The sequence below is a fragment of the Ailuropoda melanoleuca genome, chromosome 4, assembly GCF_002007445.2.
Source record: "Ailuropoda melanoleuca isolate Jingjing chromosome 4, ASM200744v2, whole genome shotgun sequence".
In the NCBI taxonomy this organism is placed as follows: Eukaryota; Metazoa; Chordata; class Mammalia; order Carnivora; family Ursidae; genus Ailuropoda; species Ailuropoda melanoleuca.
The window spans coordinates 101,462,272-101,484,629 of NC_048221.1; positions in this window are offsets into that span (position 1 = coordinate 101,462,272).

Sequence of the window (22,358 nt, forward strand, 5' to 3'; positions counted from 1 at the left end):
AACTCCAAAAAACCCCCAAATAATGTGATTTAAAATGGTCAGAGGACCCAAATAGACATTTTTTCCAAAGAAAACATATAGATGGACAACAGAAAGCGTGTTTAACATTGCATTTGCATCAGGGAAATGCAAATCAAAACCACAATGAGGTATCATTTGACACCTGTCAGAATGACTAGAATCAAAAAGGTAAGAAATAAGTTTTAGTGAGGTTATGGAGAAAAAGGAACTCTTGTGCACTGTTGTTGGAAATGTAAATTGGTGCAGCCACTGTGGAAGAGTAAGCAGGTTCCTCAAAAATTCAAAATAGAAATACCACGATTCAGTAATCTTACTACTGGCATTTACCCAAAGAAAACAAAAACTCAAATTTGAAAAAATACATGCACCCCTATGTTTATAGCAGCATTATTTACAATAGACAAGATATGGAAGCAGCCCAAATGTCCATCGGTAGATGAGTGAATAAAGATGATGTGGTATATACGGGGTGCCTGGGTGGCTCAGATGGTTAAGCATCTGCCTTCAGTTCAAGTCATGATCTCCAAGTCCTCGGATGGAGCGCCATGTCAGGTTCCCAGCTCAGCATGGAGTCTGCTTCTCCCTTTCCCTCTGCCTCTCCCCCTGCTTGTGCTCTTTCTGTCTCTCTCAAATAAAGAAATAAATAAAATCTTTAAAAAGAAGATGATGTGAGATATATATATACATATATATGTATAGATACATATGTGTGTGTGTATATGTGTGTGTGTATGTCTGTGTATATATAGGAGTGATAGATATGTATTGGAGTATTACTCAGCCATAAAGAAGAATGAGATCTTGCCATTGTGTCAACATGATGGAACTAGAGCATGTTATGCTAAGCAAAATAAGTCAGAGAAAGACTAGTACTATACGATTTATCTTATACATGGAATCTAAAAAACAAAATGAACAAACAAAAAGTCTTAAAAAGAGAGAACAACCTGGTGGATGCCAGTGGAAAGATGGGTGGGGGGATGGGTGAAATAGTTACAGGGATTAGAGGTACAAACTTCTAGTTATAAAATAAGTCACACGGTGACAGATGGTGAGTACGCTTAGCATGGTGAGCACTGTGCAAAGTATGGAACTGTTAAATCAATATATTGCACACCCGAAAATAACACACATTTTTTGTTAATTATAATTCATTAAGAATAACAAAACTAAAAAATTGTTAAAAGGGTAAAATTTATGCTATATATATTTTACCACCATTAAAAAAAAAACTACTGTTTTTGGTGCTCCTAGCAGTGCCAGATGTTTGAAGTCTTATGCCCTCTCTCACAAGAACCATTTCTCATCTCTAGTTTAGATTCATACCTATCAAATCAGAGCAGTAAAATTCAGAAGACCACAAGGATTAAATCTGTGTTTTATAAATTGTTCATAATTTTCAAATAGGTAACAAACAAAACTACTTATGCTGGTACTTACGGAAGAAACACTTCAAAGAAGTAGTGGCCTAAGTCAAACCTCATAAATTTGTGGAGGGATTAGGAAATGAAGGTCATTTCAGAGTAATTAACTGAAACTCTTCTTTAGTAAATGAGCATATTATGGGAGAATATTCAAACCTATATTAAGTTTACTGCTTCATCATATTCAGAAATGTATATGAAAAATTACATTTAGAGCCAGGAATCAAAAACAGGCAGAAACCAGAACACAAAATAGTTTACCAAATCAAGCCTAAATAAAAATCATCAACTAGGTATCCAGTTAATTATTTGAAGATCTAGAAATGGTCTGATTTGTAAACATTGAAGTAAGAAACATCAAATGAGGTCAAGAAGTACAATAGCAATGAGCATTTGAGGCATGAAAGAACAGACCCAGAGTTTTAGATCAGAAGCTCTCTTAGTTTGGATAACCCTGAAAACAGAATCTGAGACAAAAGATTTGGATGCACATAATTTACGTGGGTAGTGGTCTCAAGAATTAGGAGCGAGAGGAGGAAAGGTAAAATAGGATCAAGGAAAAATAAAAATTAAACACAGGGTGCTTCCTCATTCACACTCATGTGGGCAAGGGAATTCTATTCTGCTGAGATCTCCTACACAGCATTTCTACTTGAACTAATCGATCTCCATCGTGTCAGGGAAGGCCTTGGATCAAGGGAAAGCTATGTGTGCTTAAAGCAGGACTCTATCAGCATAAAAGGAATATGAACTAATAAAAAGCCCCATCTTTGTGGCTAAAGCATAAGCAGTCCAAGAAGATGTGAAAATAAGCACCAGAGCTTTTACTATAGTCCACCCTTTACACAGCTTAGATAAACTTATGACTCTTAAATACATTTCATTACCAGGGCACCTGGGTGGCTCATTCGGTTAAGCATCTGCCTTTGGCTCAGGTCACGATCCTGGGGTCTTGGGATAGAGCCCTGAATCAGGCCCTCTTCTGGGAGGGGCAGTTTCCCCTCTCCTCCCCACTCATGCTCTCTGCTGCTATCTGTCTTTCTCTCAAATACAAATCTTTAAAAATTAAAAAAAAATACATTTCATTACCTGGCAATCATTTGAGGTGATCCCAAAATATCTATGAAAATTTAATATAATTTAACATAATTAATATAATTTAACATAATAATAGCTAGTCTCAATTGCTGTAACATTGTCAACTCCACACTGATATTTATTATTTCTATCTTTCATTGCCCAGTGTATGGCCCAGATCTTCATCCCTGAAGGATCTAAGCCCTGACAGCTTTATTAAGCCATGGTTGCTGCAATTGCTCAGTCATCTTATCTCCAGGAATGGATGCACCAACAGATACCAAAATGAATTTCTTGAGTTTACACAAATGGCTCCCTATACCCAATATGTAGCAGCAATCCAATCTCCTAATCATAGTTGGGGTTAATTAAGTCAGTGGAGAACCCCTTTCTTTGCCTTTTGTTCAACCTGCATATAGAACCCAAAGTGATTACATGTGAGTTGTAGTTGGTGGCTAGTGGAAACGCTTCTCTGTCCCCTATGAATAATTTTCATTGTACCTTGGATTGCTGCTGTACCTACTGATCCTAAGAGTTAGTGGATCTGACATACCCAGTTTGTAATGAGCAGTTCTTCTCACTTTCTACCAGAGCCCAGTCGCACGCCAAGAATGATTTTTCAAATGGCACGCTGTTCTTTGCTACAGTAGGAATGAACTTGCTCTAGAATATTAGGAGTCTCTATTGAAGCTCCCCAATTTGGTCTTTCCAAAGTCTAAGCCAAGCATCCATATCTGCCACAGATTCTCTAGCACCATTATATTTGATAGTGGTAGAGAAATTTGTGCCACAGCCTTCACCTGTTTTAGAGCCCCCTTTTGGATCCTGTTTGAAACTGGGCAGTCTTCTGAGTCACCCCATAAATTGATCTGTATATTTTTCCCAAATGGAGTACATGCTGCCTTCAAAATTCCAAGATGCCTACTGAGCACTGTGCAACTTTCTTAGTGTCAAAGGGTACACTAAGAGGGGATGTTCTGGCATGCTCAGACCACTGAACCCCTCAACACTTCACCATAAGGCCATCTTCTGAATATTTGTAGGATTTACCTCACAATTCTGACACTCATGTGTTTTATTAGAACATCTAATGTACTTCTCATTTCCTAGTTACCAGGCCATGAAATGATTAATATGGTGCACCAAAACTATGTTCTGTGGATGTCAAAACAATTAAGGTCTCTGTATGCTATATTTTCTCAAATATTAAGAGATTAATTACAGCCCTAAATGAATAGTTATAAATTGCCACTATACCAACATAAATGCAACTTGCCTTCTACCCTCTTTATGAAGATTGGAAATAATTTTATATCTAATGTAACACTGTATGTTAACTATACTGGAATTAAAATAATTTTATACCTAGATAAAAAGCCTTATATCAAGTGTCAGATTCTGGTAATCTTATTCATTAAAGTTAGAATATCCAACTAGGGATTTTTCAAGGAATGTATTTATTAATTGACTGGGGATAAAATAAAGATGACTTCCTCTGCATCTTTTAAGACTTGGAGGGTTGTGCTAAATTACTCCATGATTCCACTTGGGATGGGATATTTCTTCCATTTTACTATCACAGATCAAATTGCAAATTCAGGATTTCAACTGGTTTCTGTCAGCTACTAAAAATATTCACCCTAATTATGCACCAAAGGACTAGGGAAATAACATCTGGTGTTCAACAGACCCACTAGACACACTGACTAAAACTCTAGCCAGGATTCCATGTCTTGACCTGCCTTCATGTATCTCCACTCTAAGATGAGAGTGGGGATGGGAGCATGACGCCATTTGACTCCTGGGTATCAGTGTCAGTACAATAAGTCTTGATCATTTCTCTTAACTAGTGTACAATGTATCTGGGAATGAGAACTCATTATGTCTAGAAACTTGATGAAGGATCATGATTTTCCATTATGGTGCTGACCTCAATGTTCTGTTTATCTGTTCTTAATCCTGTTGAATATAGAAGTCAAACAATACGTTTGTTTTCACACCATCTATCTTGTCTCTACTAACACATTTTTAGGCACTGCCACAGATCCCTGTAGTTGGGATTCTCTAATTACCATTCTAGCTGCTCATTATTATAATTGAATTCATCTTGTCCCTGGTGGTTATGTGTTCCCACCTGGCTTGTGCCATTCTGGAATCTTATCATCACCATTGACTTTAGGGAGCCTGGTTACATAGTAGCATCTCCTTCCATCAAATCTTACCTACAGAGGTAAGTCATCACTGACTGAGCTGAAGGTATCCTGTTCCCACACCTCCATTTATTACCTTAGTAAATATAATGTTAACAGTGTTAGACTCCATTCAAACAACAAAAAATCAGTATTCCTCTTACAATTCTCTACCAGAAGGACAGCAGACTGGAATAATCTCCAGGGACATTAACTGTCCCACACTTCTGGGCTGAGCTTGTATGTTAAGCTAACAGGGTTTCAGAGGAATTGGGAAAGATCCTAAAGAGAAAGAAGATAAATGCATGGCACGCACTTGAAATGGATTTGTCAGCAGGAACTGAGTCTTAACTTGTATAAAACCATCCATCACAGCTGTGGATTAACGCAGACAAAGGCTGAATGGATATGCTATGGGGTTTAAAGATGTCTACTCTGGAGGCTCTGTCATAGGAGTAGACACAGTGCTATTGAAAAGGGCAATGACATATAAAGGAGTCTGGATACTTAGGTAGAGAAAACCTACAAGGTCACAGAATCACAGCTGGGTAAATGTTTGTCCTCAGAGAATGTGGTCAGAGATAGAAAAGTGGTTTAACTGATACTCTCTTTTTCCAAACAACTTAAATTTATGGGTGCCTGAGTAGATGAAACCCAGAAGATCAGCATCTACACAAGAACATGGATGAAGTGGTAGAATCAACTGTGGGTCTTGTTCAAGGACTAAATTTAAGATCTCAAGTATAAGAGAGAATGTAAGGAGCTCAGGCTCATGTGGGAGTTCAGAAATGAAGTTACCCCCATACTACTACTGCATACACAGCTTTGCCTGGCATGGAAAATGAGGTAAAAGGCACTGCAGAGTTTGGGATCTGGTGGCACAGGGAAGGTAACCTTGTCTAACTTCCTATGCACCTGATTAAATATTTCTCATGTGTTGCTTAGTGTTCATTAGAATTCTTCGGTGGAGGTGGTTAAATAGCTGTCAGTTATGCAAGTCATATATAATTCTTTTTAATTAAAAAAAAAACACCATAACCAGACCATTACAAATAAAGCTCAAGTTCCTGTTTCTTTCACTCCTGATCTGGTCCATGTCTGCTCCTTTCATCCACAGAGGTACCCCAGTCATGTGAGTTTATAAGTGATGGATTTTTCTTTACATTTATACACAGTCATGAGCTCACAGGAAATATACAGTATTGTCAGGCATTTTTATAAGCATGCTTTCCAAATGCTTGTTTTAAGAGTCCTACCAAGAAGGTGGGGCAGACCATGCCTCTTCTTCAGTAGTGATCATCCCAAGAGAGCCAGGAGATGGGATTACACTAGCAAAGACAGTAATTCTAAAAAACTAATTATGTGGAGTACTTGTGGAAAGGAACATTAAACGTGTGTTTATGTAATAGATTTTAGAGAAATGTAAGGTCCAACCGGGGACCTGGAGAACATTATGCTAAATGAAATAAACCAGACACAGAAAGACAAGTAGTGCATAATCTCACTTATATGTGGAATTAAAAAGAGTCAAACTCATAGAAGCAGAGAGTAGAATGGTGGTTGCCAGAAGCTAGGGAGATTCAGAATTGGGGAGGTGTTAGTTAAATGGTTACAAAATTTCAGTATACAAGATAAATAAGTTCCAGAGATCCTTTATATGGCATAGTGCCTTAGCTACCAATACTAAACTATATACATAAAATTTCCTAAGAGAGTAAATCTTATGTTAAGTGTTCTTAACACACACACACTTAATATATAAATTATAACAGAGACCAGAAGGAAACTGGGTGGTGACAGATATGTTTATGGCCTTGATGGTGATGTTTCACAGGTATATACATACTCACTCCAATGTCACCTAGTTTTATACATTAAATATGTGCAACTTTTTGCATGTTAATTATACCTCAATAAAAAGGTTTAAAAAGTATTTAAGACCACCTAGCATCACAAATCAATCAAGCATTGATGATGCACTGAGAAGATGCAAAGGAAGGTCAGCTTTATCCCAGAGATGAACATAAAGGACAAAATAGCTACTAAAATAAAATGTATCTGAATCTGGGATACCATCATGGTTCTGTGTTGAGCAGCGAGAAGGTGACTGGTTAAGTGTTTTCCATGTTGTGTGATACAGACAAGGAGTGATGCGCATGTGGGAAGAACAAGCCAAGGGCCCCCTGCAATGATTGTACATAGGAGTGGGTGGGAAAGAGATTATCCATCACCATATTAACATTTATTCTCAAGACATGGAAGTAAGATTTAACAGGATGTTATTATCTTTTTAGCTTGAATCCATTATTCATATCAGACTAGAATATATCTTCCCTCAATTTATTAACAGTACTTAGAAACTTTTGTTCTTCCTGAAATATTTATTTAGAATCTCATGTGTTCCAGCAATAATTTTCAGGCACAGCTTCGACAAACAATTATATTCTATAATTACCTCAAAGAGAATGTAGGGATTTTAATACCTCATATGAGATAAAAATACATGAAGTCAGCTTACATGATCTAAAGCAGAAGCTAGCAAACTTTTTCTGTAAAAGCCAGGTATTCAATATTTCCAGCTTTCTTGGCCTTATAAATTCTGTCTAAACTGTTCAACTCCGCTGTGGCTCAAAAGAAGCCAATAGGCAATACGTAAACAAATAAGCACAGATGTGTTACAGTAAAACTTTATTTACAAAAACAGTTGGCAGGCTAGATTTGGTATACAGGCCATAGTTTGCCAACCCTGCTTTCTTTCTTCCTCTCACAAACTCTTCTCATTTGACACTCCACAATTAGTGATTTTATTGTTATTATTATTTTTTTTAATTTGGGAGTTTTCTCTCCTCTGATGTCCCATTAGTAATATGAAGTAACTCCTGAAAGGAAACGAATTCCTTCTCTGGCTCTGTTCAAGAGAATCACAATCTTGGAGATGGATTTCTCTTTGAAGTTTCAAGTGATGGTTAGTGTCAGTTTACCTGGAATCCTGTTTTCCTGTGCCACATAACCTGAGATAAGTCTCTAAATCTCTTTGAGCTTTGTTATTTGACACTTTGAAAAGACAACTTTTGAAAGCTAAAGGGGTACACAAAGAAAGGATTTGCAGATTAGGAGAAAGAGCCAGATAGGAACAGAATTTTATGAAATGCATTCCACACACGAGGCACTTTTGATTCCAACGTCACACACAAACTCCACCACAACCCTCAGAGGAATTAGTGAATCCATTTTACAGAAGATGAAGCCAAGTCTCTGAGATTAAACAATTTAGCTAATAACTGTCAGCCAAGATTCAAATTTAGGTCTGTGATATTTTGGATCCCTACCTTCTTTCCACATGCCTCTTATCCTCTCAGGTTCGTAACATCCAGACATATACTGTGTTCAGAGTCTAAGTCATAAATTTATGAACAACTAAATAATAAGAACTAAATAATAATGCAAAAGATGTCACAAAGATGTTCACATTTAACTGGGAAAAAAACATTACAGAAAACAAAGGAGGTGAGATATCAGTGGGCTCTGTTTGTAGGTGTTGGGGTTAATGTAGACTGTGAAATCAGCCATAATGCCTGGCTTGCTCAAATGTAACACAGAGGCCACTAAGGGCAGGGAAGGTTTCGGAAAAGGGCATAGGCCTTTGGAATGCCGAGGCCTACGTGACCATTCTGCCACAGGAGTGCCGCAGGGAGTCACCTTCTGGAAGCTTTCCTAGCCCAAACAGTCGCCTTATGATCTAAGAGATGTAGGCATTGTCCCTTAGGCTATGTTTAGCAGACCTCACAGAATACACCCAAATTAGCACATCGTATCTTCCCCTTAAACAGAGGAACAGTGATGAAAGATTTGCGATTATCTTGAAGGACCAATAAAAGCGGGAGCAAAGAAGAGCAAAGGGTCTTCACTGAGCATTGACCCCCTTGCCTTCTCCTCTCTTTCACAGAAAAGTTTGGAGTAATCTTTCATCCGTTGGTACAGGGAATGCTGGCCATTCCCGGAGGGTAGGAAAACAGAGAGGGTGGATTTAAACTGTGTCATAGAAAAGTGGTTTGAGTGTATGCATGTGTACACACACACACACACACACACACACGGAGAGATATCATTCTGTAACTCTGATTTCACCGGGTCTTAAATATGAGGTATAATGAGTTAGAATGTATTTTGGAGATTCCTCTGATTCCATGAGTGGGATACAGACATACTATTCTGACTGGAAACATAGTTTATCATTTAGACAGATGTGTGTTTCAATCCTCACCACATTATTCACTATGATTTCCATCCTTTTTGAGCATTAGTTTCCACCTCTATAAAACTGGAGTCATCACCTGATTCAATTTACAACTTAATATCATTCTCCAAGGCTGAAACACCTTCTGCAAATGTCAAATAGGTAAGTTAAAAAAGTCCATCCCTGCATCTTTTGTTTTTAATGGTGTTACTATTTTCTTTTATTTTCCCAGGGTTGCACTATTGCCTTTGATTTACCGTTTTGGAATGAACAAAGTTCTTAGAGTTCCTACTTGGTCTTTTTTCCTACTCCAATATGTCCCATACCCACGGGTCAGTGAATATATGTGAGAATTTAGTCAATTTCAGGATGTGTTTACTCCAAATATGCATTAAACAACTGGAGGGAAAAAAAATCATAGGCTAGGCCTGCAGAACGACTGGACCCACTGAGAATTAGTTTTGGGACAAGATCTATTCTTTACTAAGACCTTCATTAGCTTCCACTCTGACCAGAGGAGCATATTGTCCTTTTAGATCTCCAGGATTAGCATCATCCAAGAGCCATGTCTAATAATTCTTAAAATATCTGGTAATTTCTCTTTAGCCAGTGCTCAGATGTCCTGCTTATGACACAGTTCCCCTTCAAGAGACTTTTGAGGATGACTTACAGTATATAATTGTAACTGTGTCACAAGTTCACTTCTTAAGGGGCTCAGCTTCATCTTCACTGAGGGGGAGTCAAGGTTGAAATAACTTAGCATTGGGAGCTAGATAAGAGGTGTGACACTCCGTTGTAGACTTTCAAGTCTTGTGTCTACTCACCAAATTCATTTTTTTTTTTTTAGTTTTATAGATGGGGTAACTCTTTGGTAGGATGTTTATGTATTTTATTCCTAATTACACCATATTAAGTTAGTTAACACAAAATATCACTAAAAGTAATGTTATTTAGGTCCTGTTCTACCTTACAATAATTGCCTTAATCTTATATCAGACAATTAAGCAAGGAGCCATGATCTCTGCCATGTAAGATTCCATTATTCCAATCGAAATCACAAAGCCCATTTCAGTATTACCATCTCCTACTATCATCCCAGCATAAAGAGAGAAGCCACTACTAGGCTTTGTAAGGATGCTGGTGTATTTTTCTCATTAACATACTTTTCAGTGTCGCTATCAAAATGAATACCCTTTTCGATCTATGAGGAGACATACTGGAGAATGGGGAGAGAGTGAGTAGTTTGCTTCATGAAATTCCAACTCCAATATTTCTGACTCCTTAAATTTTGGGATTCCTTCCTTCTATGAGGGAAGTTCTGGCAACTAAATTTCATAGTCTGTAAATAGCCATTGACTTTATGCTTCTTTCAACCGATCAAAAAAAGTGTTAGAACTACTTCCAACTGTCCATCTAATATATTGGACCCACAACCTCCAGTAAGCACCTGAGCCCCTATCAACATTACAAGCTCAAATCTAACATTATTTCTGTCCTCTCTGGATACTGTTCTTAGAATTAATTTCCACATATATACCATTCGTTTTTCTTCACATAACTTACTAAAACCCTGCAATTCTTTAAGCATATGAACCATTTCTTCTTGGATCAGACTTTGTCTTTTTCATTTTGAAGCACAATGGATTCTGACTTTAATATTCAGTCTAAATATGATAAGGAGTCCTTTCGAAGGGACTCAGCATTTCCGTAAGAGACAATTGCTTCAGGTGAAGTAATTACAGGTCTTTAAAAAAGGGAGGATGGTAGTCTCAGAAAGAAAAGGTGTGAACTGCCCTGGAAGGAGAGATTCAAGGGGATTTCAGAATTCAAGGTTATTATGTTAATCTAAGTGCAACTAAATGTCTCCACCCAAAATGTCAGGTCCCATTCATGGTCATTCAATGCCCTGAACTAAAGGTAAGAGTCTTGGTAAAGATGTCAATTCAACTTCAACTGCAGCATCAAATTTGGTTCTTATTTTCAACTATATTTGTCCTATGCCTATAAAAGAAAAATTGTTATTTTGGAGCCTTCATAAATTATATCCAATTCTCTGTCTTGAGTTGAAAATACAGGGCCCTGAGCCTGTTCTTCCCATAATGTCTCCAATGTGGTAAAAAAAAAAAAGTCAGTCAGTCACATGGCTCTTATTGTAATCATTATTATTATAATGGCCAAGTGCATTAGCACTTAATTTCTGAATACCTTTATTATTTTAAATTCTGTCTAGTTTTATTGAGGTAAACTTGACAAAACATATATGTTTAAGATGTACATTATAGTTTGATATACATATACACTGTGAAATGATTACCACAATCAAATTAATTCACACATCTGTCACCTCACTCTTACTTTTAAAATGTACTTTATTTCAAGCCACCACTGATGATGACTCAAATACTTAGAATGCCACTACTTTCCACAGATCATCAAAAACTCATTCAGCAATGTCAACGAGGTTACCTCTACATACAAATCAATGAGATGAGATAAATATCCAATTTTCCAATATTTCATAGCCAGTGATCTGGAATCAGTCTTGTTTCAATTTGGATCCAATCAGGAAAACATACAAATTGGTCATTACAGAGAGACTCATTTATATAAATAACTGTTTACAACTATGTTGGAAGGACTGGAGATGCAAAATGATGAAACATTAGGAGAAAAAATTTATCTGTGTGTCACCCCTAGATCAAGTGATACAGTTCATGCCTGGGTTGTTGCCTATAGGTCTGCATTTTTGGAGGTTCTATTGCTCTGTACTTTCAAGAGTTACTGAAATGCTGCTGACGAGCTCATCATTTCTGGAATGTGTAGTCACTTTGTCCCTCATGCTGTAATATAATAAGACTGTGGGAGTAAAAAACAGAGGATTTCTCCATTCCTTTTCCCTTCTAATATCCTAATAGTGCTTCCAATTGGCAGAACTTAACAAGAAGCTTGGAGTTAAGAGTCTGGGAAATGTAGTTTTCAATACTTCAGTCCTAGTTATTCAGAGCAGAGTGTAGAAAGGTTGGTATGGGGCTAAGCAACAATCATTGAGTAATTAACAAGTTTAAACTTTAAATAAGTGATTTATTAGAGTTTATTGTAAGGTTTATTATAACGTATTGTATATTGTATAATAATGTATTGCATAATGTATAATATATTGTGAAGGTTATTATAATGTAAAATCTATGGGTGTGATTTATACTGGACATACTGATTAAGAATATCAGTGCTTAATCCTGGGCCTGCCCCTGCCTATGGCCACTTCAGCTACAACTGTCCTGTCAGGGCACCTTCTGCATGGAGAGACCTGCAACACTCAAATTTTTGAACCCATGTCAACTTAAGCTATCATTCCAAGGTTCCCTTTGCATGGAGAGCCCTGGGACTGTCCAGGCTCATGCCCAAGTTCAGATCCAGCCATTCCACCGGGGCAACCCCAGCACAGAGCGTACCAGGAGACACAGCTCATGCCAGACAAGCTCAAACAAGCCAGCCAAAGTACCAGGCACACAAGGTCTACACAGAGAATGACCATAAACAAGACCATTCCTTCAAGTTTAGGTGAAGTAGTGGTTCACCCCAAATTGCAAAAGCACACACAGATGTCATGCAAAATGGGAGACAAAGAATATGCTCCAATATAAAAAACAAGACAACTGCAGAAAAAGGACTTTTAAAAAAGGAGATAAACAATATGTCTGATAAAGAGTTTTAAAGTAATGACCACAAAGATGCTTACTGGACAGGACACAAGAGTGGAAGAACTCAGAATTTCAACAAAGAGGCAGAAAATATAGAAAAGAACCAGAGTTGAGTAATAAAAGAAATGAAAAATACATTAGAGGAAATCAACAGATTAGTGGATGCAGAAGAATGCACCAGCACCCTGCAAGACAGGGTAATAGAAAGCACCCAAGCTGAAGAATGAAAAGAAAAAAAAAGAATTTTAAAAAATGAGGATAGGTTAAAGGATCTCTTGGACATCAAGTGAATCAACATTAACATTATAGGGCCCCAGAAGGAGAAAGAGAAAGCAACAGAAAACTTACTTGAAGAAATTACAGCTGAAAAATTCCTTAACCTGGGAAGGGAAACAGACATTTAGATTTAAGAATCACAAAGAGTTCCAAATAAGATGAACCCAAAGATGTCCACATTATAACACATAATAATTAAAGTGTTGAAGTTTAAAGATAATGAGAGAATTTTTCAAGCAGCAAGAGAGAGGCAAAAAGCTACAAACAAGGGAAACCCCATAAGGCTGATTTTTTAGCAGAAACTTTGCAGGCCAGAAGAGGGTGGCATGATGTATTCTAAGAGCCAGAAAAAACAAAAAACAAAAGCAAAACCAAGTCACCTACAAACAAGAATACTCTACCTGGCGAGAATATCATTCAGAACTGAAGAACGGGTAAATACTTTCCTAAACAAACAAAAGTTAAAGGACTGCATTGTCACTAAATCAGCCTCACAACAAATGTTAAAGGGACTTCTTTCAGTGGAAGAGAAAAAGACATAAACAGAAATCATATACACAAAGACGTAAATTATGACAACATATACATAATATGTCTAGAGTGGAGAAAAGGGAGGTTTTTTTTAGAATGTGTTTGGACTTAAGTGACCATCAACTAATATAGACCGCTATATAGTTAGGATGCTATTTATGAACCTCATGGTAACCACAAACAAAAAACCTGTAATAGATATGCAAAAAAATAAAGAGAAAGAAAGCCAAGTAAAACAGTAAAGAAAATCATCAATCAGAAGGAAAGAGAGCAAGAAAAGAAGGAACAGAGAAGAACTATAAAAACATAAAAAATTAACGAAATGGTGATAAATACATACCTATCAATAATCACTTTAAATGTAAATGAACTAAACTCTCCAATAAAAAAAACATGGTGACTGAATAAAAAACAATACGATCTATGTATATGTTGCCTACCAGAGACTTAATTCAAATCAAAACACACAGACTGAAAGTTAAGAGATGGAAAAAGGTGTTCCGTGCAAATGAAAAAAAAAATTTAAAAAGCCTGGTATCAATACTTGTATCAGATAGGATAGGCTTTAAAACAAAACTGCAATAGGAGACAAAGAAGGGCTTTCAATTATGATAAATAAGGGTCAATCCAACAAGAGGATATAATAATTGTAAATACATTGAACCCAACATAGGAGCATCCAAATAAATAAAGCAAATATTAACAGACATAAAGAAAAGAATCAAAAATAATACAATATTAGGGGACTTTAATACAACACTAAAATCAATGGATAGATCATCCAAGCAGAAAATCAGTAAGGAAACTGTATATATATATATATATATATATATATATGTGTGTGTGTGTGTGTGTGTATGTGTGTGTGTGTGTGCGTGTGTGTGTTTTAAGTAGATTCCACACTGGAGCCCGACATAGGGCTTGAACCTTATATGTAATTAATAAATATGATATCTATAAACTGATAAAATGATTATTTTATAAAATGGACTTTTTTCCACTTTAAAAATATCAGCTCTCACATAGACATGTTTTCAAATTCTGATTACCCATATGTCTAGTTTTGTGACTTCCAACTTGATCTTTTTCTTTTGAGGGCTTAGATTTTCCTTTCGTAAAATATAAGATGTTCACCTTATTAGGTTGCTATAGTACCAAATGTGTCAATAGTCACAACACATAATGCTCATGTGGTAATAATGATGATGCCACACTTGTGGTGGTAATAATGTTGAATGGAAATTTCATGACTTTTTCTGGTGAATTTATGGGTTTGCTCATATTTTCAAACTGATCAGACTCCCCAAACATTAGTAATCACTTTAAGGGTAATAGAGAACTACTGAGAGTTTGAGAGGTAAGTGACATAGCCAAAGCTTCTCCGGAATCATTAAACCTGATCTTGGTGTTTTGGAGAGAGGAGGTAAATTACTGAGAAAGGTGTACTACTTAGGTACAATCATCTATTGACATTTATTTATTAGTTATGGAACAAGTTGTAATGTTTAATTAAGAAAATTTTGACCTAAGGTAGTCCTTCCTCTGAAGAAGCTGTCTAATTAGAATGTGATTGAAATGGTTCATATGATGACAATATTACTCAAGTATATACAACATTACTTTGATCCTGGTGTGGAGAATGAGGGAAAGTGGACAACAAAAAAAGTCCTTTTGTAGGAAATAAAGTCAGGAAGAAATAGCCAGTTGGAAGATAGAACGTTAATTTTCCTTTTTCTTTCTTCTTTCCTCACTCTTCCTTGAAAGAATTTTTGGGGGTATTATTTACAATATTAGGAAATTTACTTTTAATTTTTTTTAGTTGAAAAACACAAAATTCGCACTTACTCAAATTTTGTGAGTAATACTCATACTTTTTGGTTTCTCCTTTTCTATAGCTTTTTCATCTTTCTGGGTATTCTATATGCTAATAAAATATGCTCTAATGCAGGCAGAATGCCTCCAATATATAATCATTTGTACGGTTGTCACAGTCAAGGTTTGTATTGCTGCCTAACAGCCACACCAAGACAGCAGATGCATTCCAAATGTGAACTTTCTCAAGAACTATAAAGATTCTACCTCTAAAAATCCAAAGTTTCAAAAACAGAAGGAATGCCCCTGGCAGAGAATATGCTCTGTTCATTTTGATCCAGAAACTGCTACTCTGGTATCCTTCACTAGATTTTTATTTAATTTGGCCCTTAAAATATCCTTTGAAGCCATGTTTGCTCAGCTCAGGGATCCTGCCAGCATCAATGCCTGATCATTAGTGGCCTTTTTATTGTGGCCTCACAACAATGTGGGTTTCTGAACTTGTTTCCATTTGTAAGTCAACTTCTGCCTCCGTGTCGGTCAACAAGTAATTTTTTTCCTTTTTTCTGCACAGACCCTATGGGGGAAAAAGAAGCTGCAACATTGCCAGTGCTTGAAATAAAGTAGTCAGGCAGAAAAAAATAGAACACTATTTCACTTAGTCTCTTTTGCCTTGGCAAAAATCAAGTGGGAAATTCTGCCCTGATTGGAATTTTTTGGGTAAAACCACGGTAACAAAAAACAAAACTATATGCTGCACATCCACACAATCATACAAAAGCATAACATACATATACATATATATACACACATACACTTATATATTTACACACACACACACGCATGCACACACACACACGCATGCACACACACACACACACACTCTCTCTCTCAATCCCCAATTATCTTGCCAATGGAAGAAATCTATGTAGCTACATCAGCCATACCATTACATACCATGCAAAACTATACCTTAAAATTGTGTGTGTGTGTGTGTGTGTGTGTGTGTGTGTGTGTAAAATGATGCATAGGTAAGTTTCTTGAATTTAAAAATATAAAAGTCCTTTCACACTTTGGGTTTTTGTATTTATAACTTTCCTATGTGGAATTCACCACCCTCTATCAAACAAAAGAACTCCTTATCATACCCTTGATAGCTTCCAAATCAGCAAAAAGAAGAATTTTTAAGTCAATACATCTATTTCCTAAAACAAAATTTAAAAAGCTTGTTCATATTAGGCTTGAATTTTAGGGCAGAAAGTACCATAATTCTTCCCACTCCCACCTCCATACAACTGTCAAGCCATGAAGATATCTCATGAATTTACTATCTGAGGAAAGAAATGGAACCTGAGAAAATTCTGATACTTTGGAAGGAAAATATTACAGTGAAAAATTTAAAAAATAATTCTATGCAGAACAAGATATTCTTCAGATTATTAGATTGGACATTGGAGTATGTTTAGACACGTGTGTTGTGAATAGTGATCTACTGTTTTATTCTTAGAAGATGAGTCTATATGCCCAACATCACTGGATCTGGGTTTGGTAATGGCAATGGCTTGCACTGAGGAGGCAAAGAACTCATGGCTTCTGCTGATGAGTGAAAGGAAGTGAAACTGGGAAGTGGTATGCTAGTATAACAACTAATTGTCTGGAAAAGACAAAAATATAGTTTATAGTGTTTGCCCAGTTTCTGGCACAAATACTCTCATCAGCATTGATTTCAAGTTACTACATTAACATCATTGAATGCAGTTTGAGAGGACAAAGACACAATTGGCCCCTGTGAGTTGATCTGAGTTAGTGCTAGCATACCACTGAAGCTTGTAGAATATCAACTTGAAAGACAAAACAAGACAAACCTTTTGAGCTTATCCCTGGCCTGACTCTCTTCCAGAGAGTTGCAGTCAATTTTCTCTCTGAGCATAGCATCTTTTCCTAGTTCTAGTTGACTGGTGCTGTAGATTGAATGCTTTTTCTGCCCCAGAATTCATTCATTCAGTGTGATGGAAGGTGATTAGGCCCTCAGGATGGAGTCCTCATGAAAAGGATTAGTGCCTTTTTTATAGAGACCCACAGAATTCCCTATTCATCCCTTCCATTTGGGGAGCGCACAGCAGGATGGACATCTATGAACCAGAATGTGGGCTTTCACCAGACACCCAACCTGCAGGTACCTTGATCTTGGACATCCAGCCGGCAGAATGGTGAAAAATATATTTCTGTTGTTTATAAGACACATAGTTAATGCTATTTTTATTATAACAGCCCATGCAGACTAAGACAACTAGATATCATTTACTTAGTCCTTAGCAAGACATCTATCTGGTATGTGAAATATAGGAATGGTCCAATAATAAGTCATGTCTATGGAACATAAAAATTCAAATTCAAAATAAACACTAGGACTTTTCTATTCAGGCTCTTTAGATATAATTTTTTTTTATTGAAGTACAGTTGGGACACAATGTTAAATTCATTTTAGGTGTACAACATAGTGATTCAACAATTCTATATATTATACTATGCTCACCACAAATGTGGCTACCATCTGTCATTGTATAATGCTATTACAATACCACTGACTATATTCTCTCTGCTCTACTTTTCATTCCCATGACTTATTCATTCCATAATTGGAAACCTGTAACTCCACTCCCCTTCACCTATTTCATCCACCCTCAGACCCCCTCCCCTTTGACTAGATAAAGTCTTTATGAGATATGGAACTTCGTGTTAGTACAATTGAGGGAAAAAAATCAGAAGGAGACTGGGCAAGGTCTTGATCGTAACATTTTTATGAATCTTTCTTTCTCTGAGTAAAATTCTGTCAGGATAAAGCCTGCCTATCACAGTGCTACTGGCTAGGCAACAGGAGAACAATAAAATCATCCAGGAATTCTGAGGACATGGGGATACAGAAGGATCACTGCATTCCATCCTCAGTGCTGGCTGTGAAAGACATTGCCAACATATGTCAAGGATACAGGTCAACTCAATGTACATTACAGGGCCTCTTGCGTTTAGGACACAGAACTGAATATGCACTATGTTCACAATTTTCTAACACATATCCATAGGAAAAAGAAAAGATTGGAAGAAAATATATCAAAATTCTAATAGTGTTTATCTCAGCATAGTAGAATTTGGGGTACTTACATTTCCCCACCTTTTTAAAAAAATATTTTCCAAATTTTATACAAAGAGGTTGTATGCTAAACATGTCTAAAAGAGAGAAAGAATCTAAAATAGAAATCCCCCGTGAAGTCCTCTAAAGGTGCAATCAATGGTTAGGTATTTATGATTTTTGTTGTCTTCTACTCCCACATAGCTATTTTTTATTACTGTAATTAAATATTCCTAAGTATATGTTTAAGTAACTATTTTTTGTCACAAATGATCTGACATCTCCATAAATGTAGGAAATATCTCCAACATGGTATCTGGAAGTAAGCAGGTACTCAATAAATATTTATTGAATGAGTAAAGGTCAAGGAGGGGCAGGTGAGATGATCTGGGGTTGCTTAACAAAGGCCAGATATTGAAACTAAAGTTAGTAAAATAAAATTTTGCAACTCTCATTCTTCCTTATTGAGAATCCTTTTTATCCCCAACCACCTCAACCTATTACCTGATTTTCACTGTTCTCAACCCCTTTTCTCCCTCCTTACCCTTTTCTTCTTTCCTCCCCCACTCACTCTCATTTCTAAGTGAACCTCGAGTACATGATATTAAATAAATCATAATCCTCAGTTTATGACAGATTCTCATCATGATTCTCTGCTTATGATAATTTTCTTTCCTTTTATTCATTGGTTTATCTTCAATAATATACTTAACACAGTGAACCTATTCCCCAATCTAATAAAAATATTGAGAATACCCTAAATAGATCTATATGCTCTTCTCCTTCTCTTTTCACCCTACCATGCTTAATTTTATGTTAATTCTATCCAAAATAATATATATATATTCTAAATAAAATAATGTTAATTTTCTTAATCTTGAACTCCATGAAAGGGGCACAATGCCTTATGTAGTTCCCAGAGCCTACTGTTTTCACATAGTACCATATAACTACAGTTCATCCACGTGGTTTCTTGTAGATACACTTTGTTTTCACTGTAGTATATTTCACTCACTCTTAACTAGTGTCTTTAAAATTAGACAAACTGTGATGGAGTTGTCCCTGACAAAGCCTAAGTGAACTGTTGTCTCTTCCAACAAGTGTGTTCAGAAGGATTTGGTCCACCAACTATGAAACTTTGTAGATCCTTAGTAAACAACTTTTTTTTTCTAATAAGAAGCAAAAGGGGGAAATAAGTTTTTTAAATTGTATGATATATTTGTAATGCCTGAAATAACACTAGATACTAGATAACCATAAATAGCAGACTAAGTGAAAAATTTCTAATTTTATTATCCCTTAGTATCATACATTAGGCAGTTGTTAAAGGAGAAGGAAGTTCTTCTTTAGTCAGGGTATACTCTGGATGACTGCAAGTAATTTCTTCTTCAAATAGCTTGGTATGTAGACATTTTAAGCCTATCCTTCAAAGCCCCAAATATATTCTTGCCTTTAATTCATTTAAATTTAGTAAATCAGAGCATTCTTTCATTATAACTTCTGGATATATTTGAAATCCCCACAAGAACATATAAAAAGGATATCATATGTTATTTACACTTGAGATGAAATAACAGGTATGGCCAGAATCAGTCAACCATACACTAAGAGACACACTTGTGGAAGGAACATTTTGTGTATGATAAAATCAATTACTAGAAATTGTAATAGAGTTGACTTCACTCTCCACTTCCCCTGGTACCCTTCTGATGAAGAAATAACAAAAGATGTCCAAACAAGCTGAGATGATGGATTTTGACTGAAAAATAAGTTCACTGTTAAGGTCCTGTACTTAGTCTACATTAACCCTGTTTCCTAGAAGGCATGTCACATATATCCCTGGGTTTCAATTTTCTTCTCCAGATTATTTTTAAATCCCTTCTAGCCATTCATATATGGTGATTTTATACACTCTTTCCACTCATCAGTCATGGAAAAGGAGAAGATGTATTGATGAACACAAACCCTGTGGAGCTTCAGGCCTTAAAGAGCTCCAGACTCTTTCTAGAGTGCCCCAAAACTCAGGGAGAAAATCTTTTCTTAAGCATTTTAACAAAATGCCTGTTTTTCTTGTGATCTCTTACTACTTTTCTCAGCAGACATACTGAGTAATTGTGTTCCTGTGAAGATAAACTGTTAACATCAGAAATTCAGATAGAGTAGGGAAGAGAAATAATTTTTTTAGGTAGGAGGTAATGACCAACAGCCTGGTTTGAATTCTTGTTTCTGCCTCAAATGAGCACTGCAATTAGGGGGAAGGCATTTTACCCTCAAATGTCTTTTCTCATAAAATATGGGAATAATAATAGGTACCTTAGAGTATTGCTATGAAAATTCAATTATATAATGTTTGTTAGAAATTTCAGCACAGCAGACATTCAGTAATAGTATGTGGATTCTGAGGGGGGGCAGTAGATGAGATATGGAGAATGTCATGTAAGCTTTTAATCACAGTAAGGAGCTGTAGGATTTCTTGGACATGCAAGGCTGGTTGAATTGCTGTGAAGATGCTGGTCCAGCCTTCCTATTCCTGTCTAGTGAATGGTTTAAAGAGAGGGGAATAAAGGGACAGCTAGACACAGAACCCCTGGTCCTGTGTGGAAGCATCTAGATAAGAATCCATGGATTTCCCTCCAGCTCCATACCTCTAAGTAAAAATATTTTAAAGATAGCAGAACTGTTTGTGGAAGAAGACAATTTGCATTGCTGTACATTTTATGACTTCCTTTAAACATGGAAAACTGTGAACATTTAAATAAAATCATTTGTGACATTCACTAACAAACAGACCATAGAGTAAGGTATGAACCACCAGGATCTTTGTTCAGGGGATGAGCAAGTGTGGCTGGGTTTATGCTCCTCAGCCAGGTTTCTCTTGTGATTTGGTTTAAGTTTACAAGACAGATTTTTGAGGTTGAGAGTCTATGGCTAGAATTTTCATCAGTCTCTACTTAGGGATAAGAGTCTGTCAGTGAGCTTGGGGACAATCCTAAGGCCCTCCAAAGTAATCTGGTTTTCTTCTCTCATTTCAAGAGTGAACAACCCTCAAGCTACATGGTGGCCTAAGGATCCCACCTTTAGATAGTCTTTCAATCCATGCTTCTTCCATGCAGTGTTTAGTGATCTAACCTGTCACTGAATCCTCAGTTAGAGCCTACCCCAAAACACTTACCACATCTCTCACAGCCATTTTTGTGACTACCTACAATTTCATCTCTGAAAAAGAAAATCTCCTTCACATCTATTCAGTTAGCGATGTCATGGCAGAATACAGGGAATCTCATCTCTGCTCTTGATCAGCATTAATGTGTGCTATTTGTTGTTGTTTTCAAAATATACATACTTCTCTACTTCTTCCTCACCCCAGGATATATTAGTCAAGGGACATATATTTTAAAAACTATCTCTAGGCTATAAATGTGTATATATATGTGTGTATATATATATACGTATATATACACACATATATGTATACATATATATACATATATACACATGTATATACATATATACCACAAATACATATTTCACACACAAATACATATTTCAAAGTTTAAGAACCATTGCCACACTTAAAAAAATGTCCTGCAGAAAAAGATTCCTAAGTGACACACACACACACACGCACACACGTACACACGTACAGAAGTTGAGAACCACTGCCAGTGTTATGCAAAACATTACTACAATAATTATTTTTGTGCCTCAGGTTTTTTTAATGTTTTAAGTGACTTTTAATTTTCCTTCCAACTTGTTGAGATTTAATTGACATATAACACTGTGTAAGTTTAAGGAATACATGTGACGATTTGATACATGTATGTATTGCAAAATCATTCCCACCATAAGGTTATGTGCCTTGGTTTCTTAATCTGAAAAATAGGATTAATGAAGGAGTATTGTGAGGATTAGGGTATGAAAATGATCTGGAACAAAGCAGGTGTCCACTGTATGATGCTT